The sequence below is a fragment of the Pinus tabuliformis genome, chromosome 1_1, assembly GCF_031772625.1.
Source record: "Pinus tabuliformis cultivar Carrire ecotype Pingquan chromosome 1_1, CPIR1, whole genome shotgun sequence".
Classification (NCBI taxonomy): domain Eukaryota; kingdom Viridiplantae; phylum Streptophyta; class Pinopsida; order Pinales; family Pinaceae; genus Pinus; species Pinus tabuliformis.
The window spans coordinates 758,856,004-758,878,680 of record NC_142297.1 but is presented as its reverse complement, the minus strand read 5'-3'; the positions used below and the strand labels follow the sequence as shown (position 1 = coordinate 758,878,680).

General features: G+C 38.7%; 1 long non-coding RNA gene across 1 annotated transcript; it reads right to left on the bottom strand.

The window, feature by feature from the left end:
* Positions 1–16,560: 16,560 nt before the first annotated feature.
* LOC149216226 (uncharacterized) lies at positions 16,561–21,537 on the bottom strand. Its single transcript, XR_016250543.1, has 3 exons — positions 21,237–21,537; positions 20,991–21,122; positions 16,561–16,659 (listed from the first exon to the last, which is right to left on the bottom strand). It is a non-coding gene; the product is annotated as an uncharacterized LOC149216226 (long non-coding RNA).
* Positions 21,538–22,677: the final 1,140 nt, after the last annotated feature.

Below are 22,677 nucleotides of genomic sequence, written 5' to 3'. Positions count from 1 at the left end.
TTCTATTTTCATCTATTCTTGTGCCAAACTGAGAAGATTTTACCTGTGGTTGGTTGTAGCTTTTGTTCACCCTTAAGAAGGATTGTCCCTGATAGTTTCTGTTTGTAATTCGTCCCTGCTTTACCTGATTATCTTCATTGTTCTTCTGCTCATTTCTTCTTGCTGCATCAAGATAACTCTTTGAGGTGGATGCTTTAGAGGTTTCTCCATTATAGCCCAAACCTGTCTTGTTTAGAGGAGACCACTGCACATTGATAATCTCATCCAAAGTTTCAGATCCTTTGACAAACTTAAGATTAATAGCTTTTGTTTTCTCAATTTCTTTTCTGAGACCAACAATTTCACCTTCTAGTTTTTCAAGATGTTTTTCCTTTTCATCAATTTGAAATTGCAAAGTATCAATGATCACACTCTTTTCTTCTATGCATCTCTTGAGTCTAGTAATTTCATTATAGAGATTATCCACATCTACAGCATCCTCATAATCATCATCTTCAAATGCCATTAATAGCTTATATTTATTACCTTGTTCATCTTCATCACTGTTTGATAAGCCATCACTATCTTCATGGGTGTAGTAGCTTTTCTTATTTGCACTTTGTTTCTTATTCCATCTAGCAGGTTCTTTTCCTTTATCTTTATTAGGACATTTTGCAGCATAATGACCTACTCTTCCACAAGCAAAGCATTTGAAAGGTAGCTTACCTCTGAACCTTCCAGCACCCCTTTGAAGATTTCTGACAAAATTTGATTCTTCTTCCTCTTCTTCTGGAACATGGCTTGCCTCATAGTAATCTTCTTTTCCTGATGCCTTAAAAGCAGCTTCCCTTCTGTCTGATGGACCTCCCTTTCTCATTTCATAAGCAGTTAGAATTCCATGTAACTGAGACATAGTGAGAACTTTGAGATTTTCCTTTTCTTCTATTGCAGATACTTTAGATTCAAACTTGGGGGATAATGATCTTAGAATCTTTGAAACTACTATAGTCTCTTTTATTTCTTCACCCAAATTTTTCATACAATTAACAATCTCGTCTACCCGAAGAAAATAATTTGCCACACTTTCATCATTATACATCTTGAGAGTCTCATATTGAATCCTGAGAGTTTGAAGTTTAGCTTCCTTTACCTGTTCATCTCCTTCATAGCTAGTGATCATTTTGTCCCATATCTCTTTTGCTGATTTGAAGTGCATGACCTTCATGAATTCTGTTTGGGATATACTTCCTAATAGAGTACTGACTGCTTTTGCATTTGTTTCATATGTCTTTTTCTCAGCTGGATCTGTAGGAGTAACTGAAGGAAAAGCATAGCCTGTTTCTACAATGTTCCAAACTTCTGTACCAAGAGATTGAAGATATGCAGTAACTCTTACCTTCCAATAATTGAAATTTGTTCCATCAAAAACCGGTGGCCTGATTGATGCTTCTTTCTCGTAGTTGCTCATGATGAATGATCTACCTTCAAGCGATCAAGCTTCCTGAAGGACCTGCTCTGATACCAATTGTTGGAAATAATACTGAGAGGGGGGGGGTGAATCAGTATTATCAGATCAATCAAACCTTTTCAATGCTCAGAAACATATACGCTACTTCAGTTAAGTAAAACAGCGTGTACACGCTACTGTGACTAAATAAAACAGCGTATAAGCAGAAAACTCATAACTTAGTTAGCTTATTCTTCAGTTAAGTTCATCAGGACATTATTCAGCACATTAACAGTAAGCAGATGCAGTATAACAGAACGGATCAAAAGCCACACACATGAACACCAAGATATAAGGTGGAAACCCAATGTGGGTGAAAACCACCTGCTGCAAGTTATCTCTATCCTTCTTTAAGAAACTTCAGTTTACAATCTTTTGTACTGGTGCAGCCTTATACCAGTACGCAGGCTACAACCTGCAGAAGGCTACAACCTTCTCTCGTTCTCCAAGCTTCCTTGGAAGGGAGCTCCAACCCCCTTTGTTCTTGTACTAGCCAAGATACTAGTACATAGGTGCTGACCTACAATCTTCTTTTCTTCAGGTATCACCTTTCATACATTTTCAGACTTGAATATTCCTGAAGCACAACATTACAATCTGAAGACCACAATTCATTCAATTTCCACAACAGATCATTGAAGCATAAAACAACCAAACTCTGAATCACTGAACCACTGAACCTTGTCAATCACCAGTTATCAGAACACAGAGCAGACTACAGAACTCTGCAATAACTGTCAGACCTCACTGTAAACCCCAAAACAAGCTTCAAAAGATATACGCTACTTCAAGGAGCCAAACCCGCGTATACACGCTCTTTTACCGAATCCAACCTGCGTACAGATCTAAAAATAAACTTTCTCAATTTGCAGCTGTACCAGACATTAGTTAGACCCAGAACATAGCATTGCGACAATATCCAGATCTAGAAATAAGCATAATCAACCATATCATGATAGTGCATTTCAAACCATTAGATCCCGATCTATCCTTAGATCTAGTCTTCCATCAACCAATGTGATCTCTCCTTGGCTTAGATCAAGCAACCCAGCACCTGCAAATCAGATCTCTTTCACTCTTAGATATTCAAGCCCTTGTCGAAAGATGATTTTGCCTAATGATCTTCTTCTCCTTATATAGTCTTAGGCCTAGCTAAATACCAAGAGCCAAAACCATAGTAACACAATACCATCAACTTCAAAACTATGGATCGACACGCCCGTCGAGACACAATGGTCCGAAACCATAGGCACAACTTCCAAGGACTAACCACCATGGACCAAAGGAACCTTTCCACATACACGCGCTTTTTATGAATATAACTAGCGTGTACACGCGACTTGGGCTTAACGAAACGGCGTGTATGAGCTTCCTTGGCATGCTGTACTGAGATCTGTCTTCTGATTAAGTTGCCATAACCTCTGAGCATCTGTACCATCCTCTGAGTGAGTTGCCATCAAGGACAACACGTGAATCATAATGCCAACACTCAGTTGGGTTTAAGGTCCGACTAAGATAATATATCACATGTTCCGTTCCGAATTCGTCTTCCTGGACTAACACCATTCCAATGGTGGAATGCGAAGCTGCGAGGTATAAGAAGTAGTCCTGGTTGTAGTTGGGAGGATGCAGCAACGGTGCATGGGTCAACGCGTGCTTGAGTGCATTAAAAGATTTCTGAGCTATCTCATCCCAAGAGAATTGAGCGTTCTGTTTCAACAACTGGGTAAAACCCTTAGTGACCTCAGCATAGTTCGGAATGAATTGGCATAAAAAGTTTGATTTCCCCTGCAAACTTTGGAGTTGGAGAAGACTCGAAGGAGGAGGCAATTTGATGATAGCTTCGACCTTCGAGGGATCGACGCGAATGCCGACTTTTGAAACAACAAATCCTAGCAATTGACCCGCTTCTATATAGAAGACACATTTGTGTGGGTTCAACCGAATACGATAATGCCTACACCTCATGAAGATTGCTCGTAGATGGACAAGGTGATCAGCTCGATGTAAGGAATGAGCAGGCAAATCATCGAGGTACGGTTGCACAATGTGTTTGATGTCATGAAATGCATAAGACATCACCCTTTGAAAAGTGGCTCCGGCATTCTTAAGCCCAAAAGGTAATTTGCAATAAGAAAATGTCCCCCATGGACAAATGAATGCCGTTTTTGGTTGATCGGCAGGTAGAATATTGATTCGGTTATAACCGGAAAAACCGTCCATAAAGGAAAAAATTTCACTTCCGACACAATCATCAATTATTTGATCGATATAGGGTGTTGGGTAGTTGTCTTTTGGACAAGCTCGATTAATATCCCTATAGTCGATGCATATTCTTATTGTTCCTTGTTTCTTGTTGACTGGAACAATATTCGATACCCAATCGGTTAACGGGATCAGATAAATGAAACCTGCTTTCAACAGCTTCTCGACTTCTTTTTTAATCGCAGCCTCTTTTCGAGGGTGAATCTGACGCGAACGTTGCCGAACGGGTTTAGCGTCCCGGTAAGTCTTGATCTCATGGACAGCAATCGTGGGGTCAATTCCTGGCATTTCCTCATAGGACCAGGCAAACACGTCGCGGAATTCTTGGAATAGGGCCTTGTAAGTTTGAATTTCATCATCTGTACACGAGGCACCTATATGAATGTTCTCAGCAATTCTGGGCTTCACTGAAATGTCAATGGGAATAGTTCGAGAAATATGCCCCAAATTCAGCTCTGAATCAGGATGTTTCATTAGACTCTGAGCTTCTTTGACATATTCAGCGGTAAATATTGATGAGAAATCAGTTTCAAAACGGTCATCCTCAGGTAAAAACGAAGATCTGTGATGAAGATCTTCCCATGGTAAATCGTTTACACACAGGACTTCACGAAGTTGTTCGTCAAATGACACAACTTCGGGAAATGCTATTAACTCTGAGGTTGACGCGAAAAGTGATACCTCACGAACCACATTCATTTGGTCAATTTTGGTTGAACGCGGGTCAGAAAAAGACTGCACGGCTTCATAAGCAATTTCATATGGACTCAAAGGCATAGCATCACCGAATGAGTCTATCGCAGATTCAGAAGGAACAATCCAAGGATCGTCGTAAATAATGGTGTTTGATGTAATCATATGAATAGATGCAAATGAAGACGATGCGTTGATTGGAGGAAAAGGAAAAGTTCCCAGTAAATCGGAATCTTTAACTAATCCTACGCCAACATCCCTGTAAGGGATAGTCGTTTTACCGACATGCTGGATACTCTCTGAAGAGGATGGGTCGGACGAAAAGTAAGCCAACTGGTCTATTGTCACGATCTTGCCATTATATGGGAACTTTATTACTCGGAAGACCGATGAAACGACCGCTGTCATAGCATAAGGCCAACTTCGACCCAAGAGAAGGTTGTAGTCCAGAGGGGCATCAACCACCTCCACATCTAGACTAACGGTTTTTCCTTCAACCCCTATAGGAAAATCCTGTAGAATGCCAAACGGATGGAACCCACGATCATCAAAGGCCTTGAGGATGGTGGGGGATTGGTTCAGCGAAGGAGAACCAAGCGATCTCCAACACTGAATCGACATAATACACGTGGAAGATCCCTCATCAATTACAGTCCAATGAATAGGCTTGTTTTTTACTATCACTGGGATCTGGAAATCCATTTTGATGAGGTAAACGCAGTGTACTATTTTCTAGATCAAAGATTATTAGGTTCGGGTCCTGAACATCAACAACTCCGATAGCTGACAAAAGTAATTTTCGTTGTGCTAGGCATGATTGCAGCACTTCCAAAGCCGACATTGCTGAGGGTGAAACAACTAAGTCCTCAACGATGTTATAATTCTGAGCCGCTCTCGCATGTGGATTGAAAGCAGACTTTCGAAGTATACCCTTGGCGGGCGGTTTGATTACTAAGTCCGGGTTAGGTTTCTCGATCTGTAGTGGATCGGAACCGGGAGCTGAGGTTGATGGATTAGAATGAGAAGATTCTGCTTCTTTGCCATCAACAAGATTCTTACTACCATAATCTTGCGATCGAGTCGCAATCCTCACATGAGACATCATCAATATGGGTTCTTCTCTGGCACTCAAGGAAGAACCTATCATCTTACTCTCCTGCTTTGGAAATGGATCTTTCAAAACAACAGGAGTTGGGGAACCTTTGACTATTTTCATAGCCTCGGCCTGATGAGGGCAATCTCTTTTAAAATGATCCTCTTCACAAATAAGACAAGGATATCGAGGTTTGCGCTTTTCGTCATTGGTTTCTGACTTTTCTGTTTTCTCCTTTGGAGCCTTGTCTTCTTTATTCTTCTTCTTGCCTTTCTTCTTTCCACCGGATTTTGATTTAGCCGTAGATGACTCTACAGCATGAATATTGGGGGAAATTTCAGGAGAAGACTCTCCTGTCGAGGAATCAGGCAAGGTGATTATAGGAGAAGAATTCTTGGAGGATTTCTTCTTGCTTTTAGTGTTCACCGTACCAATCATACCATCAGCGGCATGAGATCCCAAAGGAGCAGCAATGATTTGATTTGACTTAGGAAGATCTGGGATCTTCTCGTGTAGCGTACTCGACTGAGTATAAACTAAGTCAAGGTACTGCGCTTGAGCAATGACTTGCTCCTCAGTAACTACTCCGGCCTTAGCTACGTCTTCAGTAATCTTCGGTAACAATGATTTAACAAACCATTCAGCTAAGATTTGGTCCGGGATAAAAACTTTCACTAACCGTCTTCGACGTCTCCATTCATGAATATGATCGGAAATATATGTGGACGTCGATTGTTTTAATGAAGTTAGTAACTCCGTGCCATTATCATATCTGACCAGCAACTGAAAATGAGTTAAGAACGAGGTAGCTAACTGGCTAAAATTGTAAAAAGAGGCCCGTGGTAACTCAATGTACCACTTGGCCGCGAGACCAATGAGTGTACGCTGGAAAAGATGTAAGCGGATCGAATCATCCGAGATGGAATTAGAGGCACACCAGAGGTGGTAAGTCATCACATGATTTGACGGGTCCTCTCCAGACTTACCTTCGAACTTGGGTATGTCACTGGGCAACTTATTTGGCATTGGCGGCCAAAACGGAAGATAACTGATTGGATCGTTCGTTAGGCACGACAAGTCTGGTAAATCCAAAGTTGCGATAAACGGTAACTGCCAGTTAGGATCCCTAAAACTCTGGGTCACTATACCACCACCAGGAGGAGGATATCCAGGATAACTTGGAATAGGAATCGCGTTCGGGATATTGTATCCTCCTGGAAAACCAGGATTAATCGGACCGTACTGGGGTTGTTGAGGTTGTTGATAAGTGTACCTAGGATACGGTTGATACTGGTAAACTGGCTGCTGGACAGCAGGCCCGTATTGATACTGTCCCTGGTACGGTTGATAAGTGAATTGTGGTTGACTAGTGACAACTGTACTTAAACCAGGCTGGCCTACAGGCATCCGAACCATAGTTTGAATCGTAGATCCAGACAATGGTAAAGATGTCCGAGGAGTAGTTGCAGAGACAGTAGAAACCGGAGCTGTCGATACTCCAGAAGTAAGCGTGGTAGACGGAACAGATGTTGCGGTAGTTGCAGCAGTCGTTTGAGATGGAGTACTAGGCGCAATAGGCCCAGACTGAGAAACTACCAAAGGTACAGAAGTTTGAACATTTGACTGGACTGGTTGCTGGGGTGAACCAGAAACTAAGGGTTGTCCAACTTGAGATGACAACTATACACTTGGCTACAAAACCTGTTGAACTTGCGAAGGATCCCACACTATGTTCATTCCGGGGTATTGACCCATAACAGGTTGAGGATATTGAGATCCATAACCGGATTGAGGATAGGATTGATAATTGAAAGGCACATTTCCCGTACCTTGAACATAAGATTGACCTTGGGGTGGTTGATAACCTTGACTCAAGTACTGACCTTGGGGTAGATACCCTTAAGGTAAATACTGATACTGGGGTTGACCTTGAGGTATAAATTGATACTGAGGTTGACCCTGGGGTACATATTGAGGTTGGGGTTGACCTTGAGGAATGTATTGCACCATGGGTACATACTGTCCTTGAGGTTGCCCCCCAGCCGCAACTTGTGTACCTTGAGGTTGCCCCCCAGGCGTTACTTGAGGCTGCCCCCCAGGCAGTAACTGGCCACCTTGAGGTTGAGAACCGTGAATTGAACTCGACATCATGTAAATGTCTCCTACACCCAACGGTTTATTACCATTGTTTCCAGTTAATAACCCATGTTCAATGGGTTGAGGAGATGCTCCCGCAAAAGTACCTGACAATGACTGATACCCAGAGGGAACAGAAGGACCGCCATACAAAAATGATTCAGGCGATTGAGTAAACATTGACGACTTACCAGACATATTTACAGGAGTATAAATACCTCCGGGTGGAAAAGGAGTACGAGGTGGAGAAAAACTTGACCCTGAGTTGTCCAAATAATTAGTTAACGAAAGATACCAAGTAGTACTTCTAGGTGGACTGTAAAAAATGGATTCATGCTCCCTTAGATCAATAGTAGGTTGATCTTCAAGGATAGAGACGCTTATTTCTTCTTCTGGAGCAAGTTCTTCAATAGCGATCAAACCAGAAGGAAGATTTCCGGTGATGACTCGTTCTACCCTAGGTGAATCAGGAGCACCAGAAGTTGGAGTAACAGGTTCAGATATTTCAGGTTCCTCACCTATATCACTAGTAGATGAAAAACTACCAGCAAGCTCGGAAACTGCAACAGCTTCAGGATTGTAACATGTTTCTAGACTTTGGTAATCTGGATGGACTACCAACGAAGACTCTCCTTCTTCAGGTGAACCTACATTACTGCCACTAGGAGTTACAAGGACTTTCAAACCTTCGTAATGACCCGAGACGTCTTTAGGAGGTTCACCCCGAAGTCTACGGGATTTCCTCAACAAATCGGCCATGGTAACAATCTGAGGTGACTGGCCGCGAAGTCTATGGGACTGTCTCGGTAATTCAGCCACAGCTAAAAACTTTTAACTACTGCACACAAAAACAAAGAAAAATCTCAAAGCAAACCACCTAAAGTCGCTAAATAACCAAACAAATTTGAAACACACGACTAAAGAATCTAGGGGGTCAAACCACACACAAACAGTAAGCTCTCCGGACCGAAAACACTAGTTGGTGATGAAGCCCAACCTCGCAGAATTCAGTACAAAAATGGCGGGTGGAACAGTTACCCCGACAACCTGCTTAATGAATAGACTGGACCAAGTTCCTCCACTTTAACCGTCTCGAGTGAAGTGAACCCCCCAGAAAATCCAAGTGAGTCTAGCCTACGTCTGCTCCAGGTATAGTGGGATCTTCCCTCCACCGTCACCTTGGGTAGAATCCTAAGGATAATGGTCACTAAGGTCACCAACAGCAACAAATACACCTGGGGGAATAGTCTACGCTCCGACAGCACGCAAGGGCAGAGTATCAAGCTCAATCCCCTTACCGGCTCCTTGACAATAATCCAAGGTTTACCGATAAGTGACCCTAGGCTCCTCGACAATGGTTAATCTGAGGTTTACTGTTTGTAGTACGTGTGTATCTGGCGTCGTTCCCAACGAGGGAGGATTGATCCCCTCACTGGTTCGGAAACGAGCTCATGCTTCTCCTTTAAGAGGAGCTTTCCGAGAGTATAAATGCAACAGTTGGATTTATCCTACCACAAGATAAGCTACTTGTTTGGTTTTGCTGCCTTGGAGAGTTAATTACTCTCCTACTCCAAGACACTAGCCTGATCTATATTGGTGCTTCAGAGCCCTAGTAAAACAAAAAGTTACTAAGTTGATTTTACTTTAAGCGTTAATTTTTATGGCTTTTCTTTAGGACAAAAGGTAGTGGAGATGAAACTGATGGTATGTAGACCCGACTCAAATCCACTAAAAAGATGCACCTAGGATGATTTATGCTATCTTTCCTTTTTCAATGAATTCCCTAGCTAAGAGAGTTGGAAAATGCGAAACTGATAAAGATAACTTTCTTAACAGACAATCAAAGAAACAATCTCTTTATCTTTTCCAAGCATACAACACATGACCACTAATTACTTCACGAAAATTCCTTTCTCTTTCAAAAGACTTCAAATGCTACTTAAAACAAACTTTTGAAAGGAGATTTTTGTATTTTTTTTCTCTAATTTAACAAAGCATATAAAACTATTTTAACAAAAATCAACCTTAAAATCTATAAAAATCTATGAAAAACTCACTCAAAAGCAAATCAAAAGGAAATTTACCTAAAAGCAAATCTAACGAGGCAAAAGCCTACAAAGATGATTCCAGGTTGTTTTACTCGGTAACAATCAAACCAAGGACCAGCTCATGCAGAATCATAAACCAGCCAAAAACAAAAATCAAACTCTTTTGTTCTTTTTCTTAAGAATGAAATTCACAACTTAACCAACAAGCTTTCTCGAAATTCCGTAAAGAGACAACACAAAGGTAGGTTTCTCGCAAGGATGGATTTTATGAAAGGTCTGACTCCTAAGAAGACTGAAAAGACCAGGGATATCCAAGGTTTTACAACTTCTAAAGCCAAAGTCACTACAGGACCAATGCAAAAATCAAACCCTAGGGCTAGAACTTCTATGAATTTCACTAAAACCCTTGATTCTAACGAAACAAGTTTAGATGAAGATCTCTGACAGGTAACCAGTGGATCTGGGCAGTAAAAACAAATTAAAAACAAAATCTAAGAGGCAAAATGGAAAAATTTGAAATTTTCTCAACTTTTGACAGGGTACGCAAGTGACCTGTTGAGACAGGTGCGGGCCCGCTCTATGCACAAAGCTGCAGTGCATACAGGTACGCACTGTGCTTAACGCAGAGGGTGCGTACTGCTGGAAAAACCAAGAAAAATAAAAACTAACTTAACCCTAAGCTATGCCACCCAAATTCACAGTCAAACAGCCAAAAACCAGAAAGAAATCGACTTTTCTCAAATCAATGTATCAATCAAAAGAGAAATCAATCACATCCATGGATTCCCTAGCGGAGTCGCCATTTTGTCATGCAGAAAGAGTCAATTTTGCAGACAAAACCAACCTCCCTAGAAGCTAAGGCTTTCTAGTGACAAACAAGACAATTTAATCCTATCTTTCCCTAAATATGCATTAAAAGACAAGCGATCAAGTGTACATACCTTTAGTCCAACGCTTGTTTGTTGTAGTCCAGCCTCGTCGATCCAGATGAGCTCCTCCTTCTCTTCGAAGCCTGCATTCACCAACAAGCAAACAATTAAATAATACCTGAATAACTCATAAAGCAATACATATTCATCATACACACCAACGAGTATATGAAACAAACTATATGAAATAAATTGTATTAAAGTGGAAACAAAGAAACCATTACAACCAGGCCTTGGTGTTGTGCAGGTCCCTCCTAGGGTCCAGCAAGAGTTCTCCTTTACTTTGATAAGCTCACCCACTTCTAAATGAAGCTAAGAAAGGATGGGTATCTCTCCTCTCAAGCTCTATAAGGGAGTCCTAATTCCAGCAACATCTACCCTTAGGAATGTTCAGCTTTCAACCTCTCCTCCCTCTGGCCCAATGCCTATATTTATAGTGCTTTAGAGGAAGTTAATCAGGTCCACCATGAATGGGATAAGCCCCTCTTTCAATGGGATAGCTCCCCTCTTCATGGGATAAGTTCCTCTTTTATTGGGGTGCATGAACCATCTGGAGGCGCTCCATCTTCGTCAAACAAACTTCTAGAATGCTCTAGAATCAACCACAAGTAACTTTTTTGGAGTAAAACTTGCGCCTTTTGATCTTTACAGGAGTACGCACCCATGGCTTTACATACAGAGCGTACCAGTACGCAGGTCTTATGAACTTGGGGTGCGTACACGCAGGTAAAGATAAGAGAAACTGCGTAACTAGAATTTTATTGATTTTGAGGACTTTTCTCTCTTTCTTGGAGTTTGACATGAGGAGCAGAGCAGGGAAAATTTTAAGAACCCCCCCCCCCCCCCCCCCCAAATTTATAAATATAATAATTGGGCGAATCTCCATGGTTTATAGGAAAAATGGAAGGCGATTTTATCAATAATATAATATGTATATATAATTTTCTGGCGAATCTCTCACCAGGCATGGCGAATATTTTACTCAATTATAAAATCTTGTAAGAACTTGGCAAGTCTTTCACTAAATAATAAAGCTTTGTAAAGTCCTAGTGAATTTTAGCATTGTGAACTCTTAGAGAATTTTTTGAAGAAGTATAAAACCATATATGATAAGAACCACATGGTGGCAATATCACTATTTTTTTTCACATTTCCACGACATGGAACTTGTCTATAAAATTATAAAAAAACCAACCAAGTCCCTTATAATATGTAGGTAAGCTTATAACAGAGTCTGATACATCTATTATGCTTGTCTTCATTCAAGTGTCATAGCTGCTATACTTAACACTGTGAATCACAACTCTCTCAGAACTCAACTCTATAGTGTACTTAAAACCTTTGGAAATTGAATCTGACAACTCTATAAAAAGGATTAGTGAAATAGAAGCTTTTGTGAATGAGCCCACTAACTATCACTGCTAAACAATCAATCTAGACTATGAAGTCTTCCATCTTGATCACAATCGTGCTCACGATCAAGGGAGTGCGATCACCTGGCCTGACATAATGGCCATCATAGCTTCCCTGCCAATACACAAGCATGTTCCTGTTTGCAGTTAGAAAAATTACCCAAATTACAATCTATTTACTCCAGCCTATGTTGGAAAGTTATAGAAGGATGACTAGTGCAATCAATCCATTCCTTTTAGCCCTGGATTTGTTTCAGTTTAAAACAGAAGTATACAAATATACTTGTCCAATGTCTACTACTACTGAGCATTAGTTAATTCATAAGAAAGTATGTAAACACACAAACATAAATTCACACTCATGAATATCCCAACTTTCTATCAAGTTCTATGACTAGTGATGGAAATCACAATTATTTTCAAAATCTTGGAATCATGCCTAAGCATCCTCTATGAATGACCCAATGCCTTCATGGTTAGCTGTCTACATTAAAGTTGCAACAAACAATATGACATTAGGCATGGCTTGAAAGTAACAAACCGCTGTAGAACTCAGGCATAGATGGCAAGTGCAGACCGCGTTTTCAAGATATCGGTTAGAAAATCCATAGCATATAATAGCACAAATTGAGAAACTCATAATGTCCTGTCTGTTGAATATTGTAGCCAATTTTCTCACAGATTATACTGCAGAGCATAAAACTGTTGATAAATTAACATAACACACAGGCTTCATATTCCTTTTATATGGCTTCATATTCTTTGTTTTTATTCAAGTTTGTTGCTTTACAAGACTTAAATTATTCCTTCTGAATTTGTTTTACAAGACTTAAATTATTAAAGATAATAACAAATCTTCCCAACCATTCAAGATAAATCTGATTTAACTTGAATGCACATATTCTTTATTTCCATTATCTAAATGTTTTACTGTCATGAAAAATATATATTTCCATCTCAACATGAGCTAGCAAGAGTGCTTGTATGTAACATGATATAGTGGATGAAGGAGCCAACAATGAACCACAAAAGGAGCATATTGTTGCATCTGAAAAAGCTTATGGGGTAATGCTATTTCCTTGTAGTATTTAGTCATTTATTTCTAAATCTAGGGTATTGAATCTAGCAAAACATGATTTGAATTATAGTTGTTATCTTAGGATAAAATAGGGGCTACTTGTTACTTGAAGAGGATAGCATTTCTCTCTATCCGTATAAAAAAAATTCTACTCATGATATCATTTTATGTTAATTGGATATTGACAGTTTGTATTTAGTTTATTTCAGCGTTTTATTCTAGTCATTCATATATAATCTCTTATGTTATTGGTCATACATATATTATTGTTAACCTATTACTATTTATGTAGTTCAATCATAATTGATTCTTCAATATGTAAGAGGATGGCACATAGATATAGGCATCGAATCTTCTGTACATTCATTCTGAAAATCTTAATATAATTCTCCTATTCTCTCTCCTACTTTCTTTATGAGGCCAGTGTATGTACATTTTTAGGATATCTCTTCATCATCTCATCTCACCTATTTGAATCTTTGTTAAGCTGTCAAGTTCATATTCGGAAAATTGTGCTATGAATGTTTAATGCTTTCTTTGTTCAACACTTTTCATTGGAAACTAGACTTCTATTAATGTTGAAACATTATGCTGCCTCTCTATTTTTCTATTAAAATGTATGACTGAAGTCTGAGACTGCCAAACCTCAAGCTTTGTTGCCAACAAAATGCCTCACTAAGCAAAGTAATTAACCCCTTAAACTACATGTTCCACAATCTGGGTAGACTAGGTTACGAGGGACTACAAAGCCCTTAACAAAAAAAGGAGGATACCTGCATGTTTACTGTTTGATCCAAACACTTTAACATAAAACAAAGGATATAAAAACTTCTGCATGCATTCCTTCAATGGACAGAGTTAACATGTTAGTGATTCAGGAAAAATTGGAAAAGGCGCTTTACACAGTTGAGTGCTAGTAAGGGTAGCTCTACTTGTCAGGAATATCAAGAACCAAGTAGCTCACTGTAAGAAAATGGTTAATGCTAAGGATGGTCCACCAACAGTGTTGTTCAACTAAATGAAGAGCTGAACTGTAGGTCGCTGCTTACAAGTTTGGAGGACCTTGGAAATCGTGTTCTTCCCAAGAGTTGAATCTCAAACAAGTGGCACCAGCCTACATGGTCCTTAACTTCAATCTGTGCATAATGTCTGGCACTTTGATCTACAGAAATGGCATAGAGGTGGTATATAATGTAATTGTGTCCTTCAGAACATAGATTGGTTGTCATCAATGTGCCACCGCAATGGCCAACTGGTCAAGAAGAATACACAGCCGCTCTTCTATTGCAGAAACCCTGTTACGGGTTAACAAGAAGAAAGAAAAAACCAAAAAAAGAAGATCAAAAATCCAACTTTAGCCTGAACAAAAATGTGGCCATGCAAAATAAAGAGGGCCTAGTGCAATACTTACACCACTCTGAGAAATGAATTGGATCTTTTTAAAGGTAATTGCTGGTTTAGCCATTACCTTTAAAAACTAACCAAGGGAAAACATTTACAAAAGTTCTAATATTGTAAGCCTTACCATTTCCTTTTCATTTGTCAAGTTTAATTTCCACATTTTTTATTTCAATGAAACATTAAAGGCTGCAAACTTTGTGGTTATGATCCAACTGGTAGAATAAGGATGACTTTCTATGAAGCTCAAACCACTCACAGGACCCTTTAATACCACGGGGTCTACAAAACCACAAGACTGACATAATAGATTTCATGCTTCAAGAAAACAGAAATACTTCAAGCTTGACTTCCATTACATTTTTTTACACGCACTATATGGTCTACCCTGTCCTCTGAGATGGACAGAGGTTCTTTGTGAAGACACACCAAATACAACCGAGTGATTTATGGCACAATGATTAAATAATGATAAGCCAACAAAATATGTACTATTAAACATAAGATATGCTCACTCAAGGGAAAGATTACTAGCCGAGGATTTATACTCCAAACACCTAATTGGAAGTTGGTTTATGTGGCCTCAAACCAAATGCACTTGGACTCATATTTTTTCCTTGACTAACCAGGGGAATGCCCGAATGCTTTTCCCCTCTATGAGGGCTAGGTGTCTGTCTGATCTCACTTATACGGGGGCTATATATTTGTTTAGCTTCTGCAACTTGGGGACTTAATGCAGACTCGGATCCATGAATTGGTGTGCAATCACTCAAGCTAGTTATCCGTGGACTATATGTGTGTTTTACCTCATCGCGACTTCATGTAATCATCTCATCCAAAACTTCGCCATCATTTGCACCTGTTCCCATGCTTCCTAGTCCGAACCCCTGAATTCCAGCTTCCTGCAATCAATATATGTTACAGTTCAATTTATTATTGTTCATGTTGCAGGGCTTATGAAATAGAATTGAGTAATATTTTTAAAATTTGTTTGATATGTGTCTTGCACTCACTGTTATATTGCATGGCATTCCAGGGGCTTCTTCATACTCTGATGCATCCAATTCTTGAAGATGTGCTCCTTTGAAAAACTTGGGAAGGATATACTGCCTCGCTGGGACTAACAAGTTACAACATGATTAGTAGTGGGAAGAGAACACCATCTATAGGCACCCATGTGATACCAAAACATGCCAACAAATAACATGTCTGGAAAATGGTGAAAGTGGCAATTGTCTTGAAAGGCACCGTTTCAAGAAATGTAGCATGATACTCCTAAAGTTCTCTGTAACCATCAGTTCAACATTGATCAGCTTTGAAAACTATATTACAAGCATTAAATTCAATCACATTATAGTTTGAATAAAGTTCATACTTGTATCTACGGCTTGGAGCAGTGAAAAGAAACAATAGCCTTTCCCAAAATTGATTTCCTGGCAAACTCTCTATGGCCATGAAGGCAAAGTAACCCCAAAGCACAGAAGTTGGGATATTTCTAATGATGGGCATTACTGCAAGGCAGCCAACCACCATCAGAGATTGCAACAAATTACTCAATTGTTGTTCTTTCACCTCAACAAGAAGCAGGTCATCCACGTCCTTGTCAACATTAAAAATTGATTCATCAACTAGGGCATCCATATTCCCAGTACTTGCGGCCAACTGAATTGTGGACTCTTTCAATTCCTTAGGTGCCTGCATAAATGGTTGGGACATGACAAGACAAATAAATAAAGGGAGAGGAAAATTAGATAAAATGAAACACCCAAACTCAAAAATAAGACCATTACGAAGGCAGGTGGAGGCTGATAAACCATTGGGGTCTGCATTTGCTCATAGGGTTCTTGCATGTTTCTGTATAATTGCCCTAAGGTTGAATTTTTCTGCATACTTTTCTAGATTGTTGTCACTAACTTGCTAAGCACCAACTGTAACAAAAGTACTTGTAAGTTACTCGTCTATAAAATGTCTGAATTGTGTCTTTTCCCTGAGAAGCTGCAATTGATAATTCCAATATATTAGTACCTGATGTTTGAGGGTAGCTAAGCCTTTCATGTGCATTGGAGATTCAGGAATAACACCATTTGAAGGAGGTATGCCAACAATACCACATAAAATAGTCTGTCACAATAAAAGGAAAATTTATGAATCCACTAGAGATTTTTTATGGAGGTGAAAACAAAGAATGAAGAGTTAGATCAAGATGTCTTCAGGAGAGCAAAAGCTCTTCCAGAATAGGGTATCCAGTGATAGTTGAACCTAAACATGAACCCTGACAAAAATTACAACATAGTTCTAAATAATATATATTTACTGTGGTAATGGGCCTTGACACAATCTCTGCAATAATGGCCCTACTTGATACAACATCATTTTTCAAGGGTTTTTTGTGAAGTTTCCTTTAAACTTTTCTATGCAGACTTCTTCCCTTTCTTCTTAGTGATTTCAGTGTAAGTGCTCGGTATACACTCTTTTAAGTGAATCTGTTCCAGCAATGTTCTTTATGCAGTAACATTCCACCAAGAAAGTTAGCCACTTTATCAGTGGCATTCACACTGGTCACAAATGGCTGAAACATTTTTTTCAACCATTGGAACAGTGGCACTACGAACTTTAGGATCAATTCTATCATCAACTGCTCCAAATTGATCTTGCACATCCTGAATACGTATCGTATAAACAGTGATATACACAACCAATCATTTAAAATGCATACAGTCATTTCCTAGAATAGAGAATCCTTGTTCTATTAGAGAATCCTAGTCCAAATCTTACAAGAACTAATCAAACTTCTAATTTGAGGACCAATATGATCTGCAATAGTAAAACTTATAATGTACTGCACATCTTCATTGTGCGCCAAAAGCTTTACTAATTCTTTAGCAACAGTGCAATTTGTCTTCTTACCCTCCACAAGTCTTAACAATCAATTCTTCAATTATATGTTTAGCACCCTTCACTTGAAGATAGGATAATTCTTCCCATCAAGCTTAATGTTGGGTAGAGGGATGCTTTAAAATTAAGATGAATCTATCCTCCCCCTTGCTCAACAATTCTCTACAGATCTCAGAACAGAACCAAAGGTAATCTCAGGAACAACGTACTATACTACTATGACAAAGAACCACAATTCTGAAAGAAACGTCAGTTTGGTTAGGATCTTCAAATAGCTACCAAGGAATCAAGTAAATGTTGCTCTGCAATTCCAAGACTTCAAGTATCCAGATGCATTGCATTGCTCTATGGCACATCAATGCAATTAATTAAGCATAGAAATAACATCTCTATGTAGCGGCACTTAAAATATTACAAAAGGTGATCATTCACTGAGGTACATTCCAAAAAATATATAATTATTGTTGCCACATCATCCAGATTTAGAATAATAATCTATTGGAATGGACACATTGATAAAAATTCCATTGTTGAGTTATTTCTTCCTCTAACTGCTCTCCAAAGCTAACTATTCAAACCAAGTCACCCTTCAATGACATACAACTCACAAGGTTCTCAAAGGCAGAAAAATCAAAAGCGTATAACAGTTAATATGTCCTTTACTGCTCCATTTTCAGGTGAAAGATTCTCAGTAATATAAACAGATCTTCCAATAGTCAACATGTAACAACAACCAAGAAAATATAGGAATCCACCAATAAACTATAATGCAAGGTCTTTTTTCTCTTTTCGAAAGGTTTCCATGAAAAACATGTTCAAATTCATTTGCAGAGTAAGCACATAAAACGTTAATGTAATTAACCTTGAGCATGGAACATAATTCTTCTTAATCTCCATGATATTCAAGAATCAAATTCCAATGGCAGCATTGGCTTCAACACGTCTTCCTTTTATCCCTTCAAAGCTGCCATGGGTCATGATGGCTTGATCAATGATCGCATGCTCTTAAGACCATACACACCCTAATACCAATTGAAAGAAATAAATAATGATCTAGAAACGAGAAGAAGAAAGAAAGTGGTGTAAAAGGCCCAAAATCAAATCGAGCAAGTGCCCTTGATTATATAGGATATTAACCATAACCACCTTATAATAGTCAACCCTAACATGTGACCAAGTTCATAATACATAGGATAAAAACTGTATTACAAGATACACATGAAGATGTTCAAGGACTTAAGATTAGGAGTCATGACTAAGCCAAAAGGTTGACATTTATAGGCTTCCATCCTCCCAAACTAAGGCTTGGTCCCTTTTAGGGTTTAGAGAGGGTAAGTTATAGTTTATTTGATTCACCTCCCAATTTGGGGAATCTCCCTAAGGTTTTCCTAGACACTTTAGGACCTCTTTGACCCTAGCACTCTCTCTAGAGAGCTCTCCAAACCCTAGTTGCTCCTATTCTAGAGTGATAATGATGTTCTAATATGATCTTTCTTTGGCTCACAAGTACAAATTTGCCTTGGGACCTCTTTCTCCAATGCATAGATCCACTTGCCACTTCCCGTCTCCTCATTTCCTTATAGTATGCATTTGTTGTTAGGGGCTTGGACCATGTCAACCACACCACATGGTATCTCCTCATGCAAAGGGCTTTCCTTCAAATATGTAGCCTCAAACAAAGTGTCCTTGCCCCAAATATATCAAAGGTGAAACACACCTCCAAATATGCATAATATGCCTTGAATAATACATAAAAACCTCATAAAGGAGCTTTAACATCCTTTAATGTAGAATGTGTCTCGAGCAAAGTGCCCTTGCCCCAGATATCTAAAAATTGAAAGACACCTCCAAATATGTGGAATATGCCACAAATAATATGTAACACCCTGTAAAGGTGATTTAGAATACTTTAATAGCCTTCATGCAGAAGACATCCCTATTCAAAGGGGTGGTTACCAAAATGTTCCTCTTTTCACCCTTGAAGTAGAACATTTATCATCAAGTGTCATCCTTTTAAATCATACAAGAGCTTCTACCACCACATGGCATCATTCAAGTAAGGGTTTTCATCCTCTAGCCTCTTTCCTTTCCACCTATCATGCTCTAGGCATCGTCCTAGATAGGGTGTGTTACTCTCCCTACCATTTTTCATACTTTGGACCTCCAATGTGCAAGGGGATTCCTCCTTTTGGTTGTTTATGACCCCCCTTACCATAAATCATGTTCTAGGCTCCTAATGTGATAGGAGGCTCCTATTCTAGGGCTCCCTTCCTCATATTATTCACCAATGGGATCCAGAGCCTTAGCTTCAACATAGGAACAAGGCTCTCCCTCAGTGATGCAACAAAAGGTAATGTAATCATAACCCTAGTTCAAATATGTGTCAAGTGTGCCCAAGTGAAACTTCATGGTGAGATGTAATTTCAAAAAAACCCAAGAGTCTCTTGCATCCTACAACTACCCCTGAACTCCATGAGTCTTCTCCTGTGCTCAGTGTGAAAGAAAAACCCATGAAAAATCTACATGACCCATACATTTTCAAAGTCAACAAACTATATAAGAGTGTAGAGAGATGCTATTATAAAACAATATCACCCCTAAATGGCAATACAATGTCACAAACTAGTGAAGGTGGAATCCAACAAGATTTTGGTGAAAATATCTACAAGTTGATCAATTGAAGGAACAAAATATCTACAAACTTCCTCCTGTATCTTTCCAAAACAGATCTCTGTCAAATATAAAATATCTCAAAGATTTCAGCTAAACAAACCTTGCTTTGGATTTTGTTAGATCAGCGAGAGCTTTGTGATGTTGTAAAACAAATACCACATCTTTGTGATGTTGTGATTTTGTTACATTCATGCATGCCCTCCCCTCGATGGGTAACTGTGCCTTCCTAATTGAAGACAATACATTCATACATGTGCTTCATCCAGTGATCCTACTAAACTATTGCGCCTCCATTAGAGGATCTCTTATGTGCCCTCTACTAAAGATCGACTTTCCTCTGTACAAGCTAGAATATATTTGTTGAAGGATGATGTTGTTGTCGAAGGAGAACAACTACTGAGAAATAGGTAAAATCTAAGAATACCTCCACTCTTGTATCAAATAAAAGTAAAATTGTTGTCAAATTAAGCAATATTGTTAAGCAATTTTCTCTTTGTATATTCAGCAAGCCAAAAATGAAAAATATTATATCATATGTGGGTACATGGAGCAGTTAGAAATCAGTCTACTATCGTAGACTGAAATGGAGTACAACCCTTTTACAAGGCCTATGGTACCAAGTGCAACATCTAATCTTCTTCTGGAAAAAAACTAAAAGAGCTTTATTTCACTTTGAATTTCAAATGCTTGTTAAATGATCAAGTGGTAGTTGCAAAGAACAACTCAAACTGGGTGATATCAAAACAAAATAATTTAGTATTTCCAAGACAAAATAACATTACTGATGTATCTTTGGATTCCATGAAAACAAAGCAATTTGATGTATTGAAATGATATTAGGAGATTAGTAAAGAGGATCAAATTAAGTGATGTTATGGCCATACCATTGTATCCATTTACGCTTCGAGCGAAGAGACTCAGCAACACCAAGAACATTGAGTGCCCTCCAAGAAAATGTAGTCCTTGTGGTTTGTAGAGAGTCTTCACACTCTAACATCGGGCTCTTCAAACCATCTCTGCACAAGGTCATTACAAATGTAAAAAATCAGCAAGACACAAATTTGGTAGTAAATATGACCAAAAGAAGAACTAGTGCAAACAATTTTCACAATCCTGTTTTTGAAACCAACATTATAATCTCCTTAGCATTATGATCAGCTGTCAGTGTTCTTCCCAAGTCAGCAAACTCAGCTCCGCCTTGAAAAAGTGTAATTGCATAAAAGGAATGTCGGTCTCATGCCAATAGGTCTCCTACGATGAATGCGCAGGAACCTAGTACATAGACCATTTTTCTCTTCGCTTAGCTACCTAGGGCTTATTTCCCTTTCCAAATATCAATAATTCTTTTCCAAGAAAACATAAAATAAGAATAATATTTTACTATATTCTAAAAGGTGAAGATGTTGAAATCATGCCACAAAGTGAAAGGAAATCAAATATCTTTCCTCAAACCACCAAATATATAAAGAAAACAAAAATAATTATAAAAATAAAACTAGATCTGTCGATCTATGCATGAAATGAGTCAAGCGACTAAAAAAATATGACCAAAATAAACCAAAAATTTCAAACTTGACAAAATCCTCTAAACAAGCAGCAAACAAACTGCTAAAATTTTCTAAGATATTAGAGCTAGACATCAACGCAATTTCATGTACTTGAATAAGCCCATTGTTGCTTAGCGTTAGACTTCTTAAATTAGTTATTTATCATTTAATACTAGGACACTGTCTATGTGAAAAGAAATAGGTCCCAGCTTCATCAAATCTGACTTCATTTCAAATCAAAGATCAAATCCAAAGGACACTAACTCGTTACTCTTGGATGGTACTAATGTTAAATACACAAAATAACAAAAAATAAAGATATGATAAAAAAGTAGACCTGCAAGATTATATTGGTCGAGTGTGACAGGGACACAAATAACTGAGACTAGAGAGATTTATAGAAGGCAGTAGTTACTATTGTGTGATTAGTGGTATGGTGGAGAGACCTACCAAGAAGGGACGTTGGTCTCGGGAAAGTATAGTAGGGAGATCCATAGAGAATTTATGTAAAAGGAAGATGAGAAGTGTCATCTTCAAGTTGGTTTATGTTATGGTAGAATTTTGTTGGTGATAAGTGGTAACAAAACACTTACATCAATAGGTAAAAAGTAAATTCGGGGCATGAGTTGGACTGACTCATCTTATCTCATCCCTTAATGGTCCTAAGGACATGTGGGGACCCGAACAACTTAGTACCTAAAAGACTTGAAAACATGGCTGACAAATCACTGACAAGAAATGGCTACCAAATGACTTGAAAGTCTTGTTAAAGTTGTTATTTATCATTTAATAATAGTCAGACACTATCTATGTGAAAAGAAATAGGTCCCAACCTCTCCAAATCCAGCTTTATTTCCTGTCACAGATAAGAAACAAACAATGTAATGATTAAATATGAAACATCAATCTTAAAATAACAGACATCAAAATAATGTTGCTGCAATGTTACAATGAAAAATACAAATATAGAACCTATTTTTACCTGAAGTTGACATATAGTAATTTTGCATGATCAATGGAACAT